Source organism: Euprymna scolopes, chromosome 8, assembly GCF_053919585.1.
Source record: "Euprymna scolopes isolate OS-2025 chromosome 8, ASM5391958v1, whole genome shotgun sequence".
Lineage (NCBI taxonomy): Eukaryota > Metazoa > Mollusca > Cephalopoda > Sepiida > Sepiolidae > Euprymna > Euprymna scolopes.
Window position 1 is genome coordinate 17227425 of NC_136489.1, and position 7427 is coordinate 17234851.

The window sequence follows — 7427 nt, forward strand, 5'->3', positions numbered from 1 at the left end:
TAATATAAAGTTAAAATATTTATAATCATGTTTCTAGTCAGTGCATTTTGGATCCTGACGGTTGTGTGCACGTGCAAGATTCATTTTTACCGCATCGAGTTTCTCTCTGTTCCTCTGATCTCTTTCTTTTCTAAACTGTCTTTCTCTCTTTCTTTAGTCTTGCGCCCCTCTGCGCTCACCATGCTCTCTTTAATGTGTAGATTTAATTGTATATAAACACATCGAAACTCAAATAAAAAAAAACATACATGCGTGCTGTGGTGATCACATGGGCGGACTGTGTTCTCAGCGTGCAGCTTTCGAATTCTATGGTATGTATTTTTTTTTACAAAGGAGTCACCACTTATCAAGATCCGCAGATCACTCGAGGATAAGTTTTAATGAATGTAAGATGGTAGTGTGGCAATCGTTAATGGTATAAATTGGGTAGAATTGTATTACTTAAGGGAATCGATCAACAAGAACTTGTTTATATTGGACAGCCATCTACAGTATGATTGCTATGATAAGTTAATCATACTGTAGTCGGCCAGGAAGTAGGCCAGCGGAACAGTATTTCACAGGCTGGCAGTTTTAGTAAAGAAGTTTTGTTCGTGGTATCTGCGTTTAGATTTAGGCGCAGATAAAGTAGTCGAAGTTTTTTTTTATTGTGGTTGCAGCTACACAAGTGTTTGGCAAGGGGGTAGCATAGATTGGATCTCAGACGACACTTGCCATAAAATAACGAGATAACAGAAACAGGCTCGCAACGTCTCTTCTGTGTGGAAAGAGTTTGTAGTGAAGAGAAAAGGGCATCACCTACTAGGTTTCGAACCCGATTTTGAATATTGTCAAGGCAGGATAGGTACGCCGAGCTGTTCCTGCTCGGATGTGGCAGGAGTACGCTATTTTAAAACCTACTCGGCTATTATACAAATGGAGGAATTCATCGGCAGTGATATATCTACTATGGCAGCATTTAACTGATGATGTTTTATATCAATATATTTCCTTCCATCCACTTGTTAAATAGTAGGGTAAACTGGACTCAAATGCTGTTTTTGCACAACTTGTTTATGAGAAAGAAAACTCCTAAGCAACAGCAGTTTTTCTCCGCTTATCGCAACATTTTCTTTTACCGTAGACCCGTGGTATAATAGATACATTGCTAGGTAAATTTAACCCACCGTGCGGACGATAATTATAACACAATTATAAATTACATCAAAGTTTTATCCGCTCATGGCTGACAGAAGGAGAGCATACTATCCCCGTGAAATGTATGTCCGTTGCAAATTCAGCGCAGATTCCTGATTCTACAGAAAGATTAATAAGATCGACAAATACATATAAAGAATTCCGAAGGTTACATAGGCTGAAACGTTGTGAAAATGACGTTCAATTAACCCGAATAATCCAAACAATATTATCAATCCTCATCTAAAAAATTCAGAACTTAAAATTGACCTTGTGCCTAACTCGTGGACACACTGTTAATAGTTCATGTACTATATGAAAAAAACGAACCAAGCCATTCCAACTTGCCTAATAAGGCCGACCCGTAATTAGGTAAGCTATTTATGACTAAGTTCCTAAACAGCATTACGGGTGGCGGTCATGTGTTACGTGATTTGCTGGCGACAGTTTCATTGACGCTAGGTCGTAATTAGCGTTGAATCAGGCAATAATTTGCCAGTTACTTCGCTTAAACTTTTTCTCCCTAAGCATTGACATTAGCAGATTGTTCAAGATATCGATATGTCCTCAGCTCAAATCAGTTCCGCTGACTATGCATCATTTGATTGATTTTTTACTTTTATTTCTTCCTAAGAAGTTATAATGCCGCTGAAATGTAAGGGGCGATAATGATAGGAGTCGTATTTCTTAGTGACCAGCATTTAACGGGAGGAAGGTAGCAAGATGTTAGTTTACATTATATTTAAATTTGCATGTTTGAACGATCAGAGAAACGAGGAGCGGTGAGAATATTTGACAGATAAATAAGCGAGGAAAGAAGCTACAAGATGGCCCCCACCTTTCTCAAAATACAGAACCCATATATATATATATATATATATATATATATATATATATATATAAATTTCGTCAACAAAGATTGTGGAAATGTTAAAAACACGGGGGATTGGTAATCATTGCCCGGTATAGTTTTAACGGAATGGAAATGTGTCAAGATACGTACAAACTTTATATTTGTTTCAAACATATTTGAAGAGATGTAACTAAGTGTTATGACGATTAATCGTAACCGCGAATCGGAAAAATCTGAGCTTTTTGAAGTATCGGAATTGGTATTGGAATCAAAACATTTCGAGCCTAGTTTCTGATGCCGAAACTGACCCCTTAATTTTTTTTCATTTGATTTTGGTTTAAGAAATATCTTCCACTGCTTGTAGAAATAATAAAATAAATATGTATTTGTTTTAACTTCCAGTAGGATTAAAATCTCTAGGTCACACCCGCACACGTGTGTTTTTACGTTTGAGAATCTATAGTCACATTTAAGATATGTTTTTACGGTACTCGGTGCAAAATAACACTTTTATATTGAATATTCAAAGATTTATAAAGAATCGGAATCGGAATCGGTAATTGTATCAGAATAACGAAGTTAGTACGGAATCGGGAATTGTATCAGAATCGGGAAAATATTGGAATCGCCCATCACTAATATATATATATATATATATATATATATATATATTATTGAATTTATTAATGTTCATAATATTTCAAAGAACAATAATAAAAAAGCGAAATTTAAAAAAGGCTAAAATGTTGTTTTTTTTAAGTCTAGATTTTTTTTTACATAGGCATCACCACTTATCAAGGCCAAGTGGCCACCCGAGGATAAGGGTTAAAGTAGAAATTGGAGAATATATTAATCGTTAGTAATGGAAATTCTGTAAATTCGCGAGATTTGTCCTAAAACCGCTGATTGGTTCTAAAATGGTTATCGATTTACTAGAATGTTGCATTTGAAACCGAGTACGCCTTACAAATATTTAAATATTAACTTCTTTTTAATTTTTTTTTTTTAAATCAGATAGACTAGCATCCATTCGATAATAATCCGTCTAAAAAAACTGAAAAAAGACTAAAATCAAATGTAGAGAGGTTCGCCAGTTTTTCTTTTGTATTAAATTAAGTATACAAAACATTTAAAACAAGTTTTATATAATAACAAAAATTGTGGGTTCTTTTTTTATTGAGGGATATCGCACTGAGTATCTAATCAGAAAATCGTCCAGCATTTAAGATCCGTTACAATAAAGGGTGGGTTCTTCAGGTAAAAGGATATGACTTTATCTATATAAGAGCCAAGTACGTCCAAAGATGGAGTACTGCTGCCACATCTGGGCGGGGGCTGCTAAAAAGAGTAAAAAATAGACTCCGTGGCTTGGTGGGGGATGCCCTTTTCTTTACCCTGCAACCTCTTTCCCACAGAAGAGACGTAGCGAGCCTGTCATTGTTCTATTGTTATTTCCATGGAAGGTGCTCGTCTGAGCTCCATTCTCTAGTCCCCCCTCGCCAATCTTTTTCAAAAAACACCCGACTAGCTGAAACCAACGTCAATAATTTTCCCCATTCCCTATCTGTGCCTAAATCAAAACGCAGATTCCATGAACAAAGCTTCTTTCTTAGAACTGCACGCCTGTGGAACTCTGTTCCGCTTGCCTGTTTCCCTCCCGACTTCAACCTTGATGTCTTCACGTCCAACACAAACAAATTCCTGATGAACCGCTCCCTCTAAGTAATGACACCTTACAAATTCTCCAATACTATTGCTACACTATCCCTTTGATTACTGTACACACAATAATCCTTATCCCTGAGTGGCCATTGGGCCTTGATAAGTAGTGAACTCCATGTAAAAAAAAAGGACGCGAGTATATAGGTTGAGGCGGCTGGTTAATACAAGTGTAATGAATTCATCGGTGCGCATTTCATTTAAGTGCTTGAAAAGTAGGTATGAGATAGCAATTTTGCCACGATGCAAGCCTTACATTAGCCTACCTAGAAGAAACCTTATATAAAAAAATAGAACAAAAATTTGGCCACAGCACTAAAATACTGTTTGTAGAATCATGGAAAAGGTACTTAGATGACTGCTTCATCCTATGGAAACCCACATGGGGGGACATCACAGACTTACACACCATACTCCAGAACCTACACCCAAAAATTAAATTCACCATAGAACAAAGCTCTACAGAATTACCTTTCCTAGACATACTGATAAAGATTAAAGACAATAACATTATCACAGACATTTACCGCAAACCTACAGACACCCAACAATACCTACACTTTAAAAGTCACCACCCTAAAAGCTGCATAAAATCAATTCCCTACACCCTAGCACGTAGAATCTGCACCATAATCACGGACAATAACCTTCGAAAAATCCGACTCAAGGAACTACGAATAAATTTAAGAAAAAGAAAATACCCATCAAAACTTATAGACAAAGGGATCCAACTTGCGACAAATATACCAGTAGAAGATTTGAGAACCCCTAAAGAACGAAACTAAGAACAAATCCTAACATACGTCTCCACACACAACACAAACAACCCAGAACTTTTCACAGAGATAACGAAAAACCTCGTCCTACTTAACCAAAACAGCAAACTAAACAATTTCCTTAAAACAACAAAAATAATAAAAAGCAAACGCCAACCCAAAAACCTAAAACGCATTCTTACCTCATCCAAACTCAATCAAGACGCAACAAAAGGAGTCACAAAATGCAACAAACAACGATGTGGAGTCTGCAACATAATATTAGAGGGAAACACATACACATTTACGAACCCCATACAAACATTCAAAATTTAAAAAAACCTAGATTGCACCTCAAAAAACGTGATCTATGTAATAAAATGTCCAGCATGCGATAAATCCTACATAGGCGCTACAAAAAACCTTAGTAATAGAGTAGCCCTACACCGATCCAACATCAAAATCGCGGAAAATAGACACCTACATGTATCACAACATATACACGCATGCAGTGGAGGCAGATTCGAGATAATGCCCATCTTCCAAACTGACAACTACTTCTACTTGCTAACTCAAGAAAAAAATTTCATAACAAAGTTTAACCCCGCCTTAAAAATCTCTCCATAATTATACACATAAATAGGCAAAACACAAAATACACTTACACGCATGCATGCTTGGGTGGGTGTGCACGAAACAACAAAAAAGCACAATACCCAGTGCAGTACCATTTCTCTTAACTAAACAAACAACTAGAAATTAAACGTATGTATGTGTATGTGCGCGTGTGTGCGTGTATATATGTGTGTGTGCGTGGGTGTACACATATGATTGTGTATGCGTGTGTGTATAATTATATATCATCTGTTATCTATGCTACATCTTGTTTGTATATATACGTGCACTTATGTTTGGGTGACCGAATCCATGTATGCATATGTGCATGGATTGGAAAGGAAACTTCAACCAATATATACATAAAGTGGGATATATGAATATGTATGTGTGTGTGTGATTGTGAGTGCATGTGCCCATATATATATATATATATATGGGTGGATGAGTGTATACACATCCGTATGTATGTGTGTATATATATATATATACATATGTATGCACATGTATGAGTGGGTAAATGTGTTCGCGTGAATATGGATATACGCGTATGTGTGAGCCCTTGCATATGTCTGTGTGTGTGCATGTGTGTGTGTATGTGTATGTGCCTACATAGTATGTGGATGTTTGTGAGTGTATGTGCACATACATATATGTGTGTACATATATGTGTGTATGTGCGTGTATGTGTGTGTATATATATCTTCTACCTATTCTCCATCTTACTTGTGTGTGTGTGGGTGCGTGTACGTATGTCTGAATAATTAAGCGCATATATACATGCGTGTTTTGGTTGGGGGAAAAAAAAGTGTATATATATATATATAAAATAAAAAATAAAAAAATAAAAATAATTGTTAGCGGTGGATGTATGCGAGTACGTGTGTGGGTGTGTAGGTGGGTATGTATATGTGTATATATGTATGCTCCTACATATATTTCTATGTATGTACGTGTGTGTATGTGTGTGTGCCTGCGTGCGTGTGCGTGTGCATGTGTACATGTACATGAATATATATGTATACGTATGTGATTGTGTGTGAGTGTATGCTATACATGGGGAAAGAAAGTCTTTAAAAAGAACCCTAAAGAAGCCATAAAAACCTTCACCATATGGACTAAAAAACACTCTTTGAAACTAACTTTGACCGGTCACAGTGAACAACTTACAGTTGGAGACAGAATGTCTAAACACTGAACACACGCATCGCACCACTATGAAAAACATATTTAATATCAGCGGAGGCATATCTACAAACTCCCATTTTAAAGAAAAACTTTTTACGAAAATATCTGAAGAGAGCACACCCTAAGCTCGAAACGCGTTATAAAAATATTTTAAAATAAAAATATGATGAAAACCTTTAAAAAAAAACCCACAATTGTTGATGGCTACACTCTTTTAAATATACATTTTTTCTCTCGTTGGAACTACACAACTATCACTTTAAATATATATATATATATATATATATATATATATATATATATATATATATATATATATATATATACTTGCTCGGAATTTAATGATGATCAACGAATGTTTAACACTCGCATATATTTATTGTCATCGAAATTGGTAAAATCGTCTATTTTTCAATCAATTTGTTGACTGCTCTAGTCTGGGATTCCCCATGGTGCACCGGGAGTAAGCTTCACATGTCTCCTCACAGTGACTTGTCTACAATACATTGTACTCTACACTGCATTTTAAAGTACCTATTGTTGGTTTTATAAAATTATTTTTATATATAATGGCTTGAATGAAAATCTAAAATAAATATATATCACAGATCTTATTGTTGATCTTATATCGGTTATTTTGGCTTGTGTAATAATTAAACTTCTCAAATAAACTTGTGATGTGAGGCTGTGTAAGCTGGAAACTTTGGTCAAAATCGCTTGTTCCTTCTTTCGTCACATTTTCTTTTCGATTATCAATCCTAGTTGAAGACATTCCGATACAAAACTTATTTAAGAACACTACCAGGTAAATAAAGTACATTTTTGTGAAATGTCATAAAAATCAGTCCAGCCGTTTCGGAATCTATATCGAACGAACTCACAAACGCACACAAATGTATTTTTGTATAACAGTATATCTATTATATTATAAAACTCAAAGTGTCTTGCTTAAAAGTTGAAACTGTGTACCGGTCTTCAGCTTCCGGTTTAAAATGTTCTGCACATGCGCAATTACATAAAACAAAGTCGTTAAAACTGTTTAATCGACAATACTCTTCGCGTTTATAATGCAAATAAAAATTAAAATAAATCTTTATTGCTTTGCTTTTTTCAACGGCATT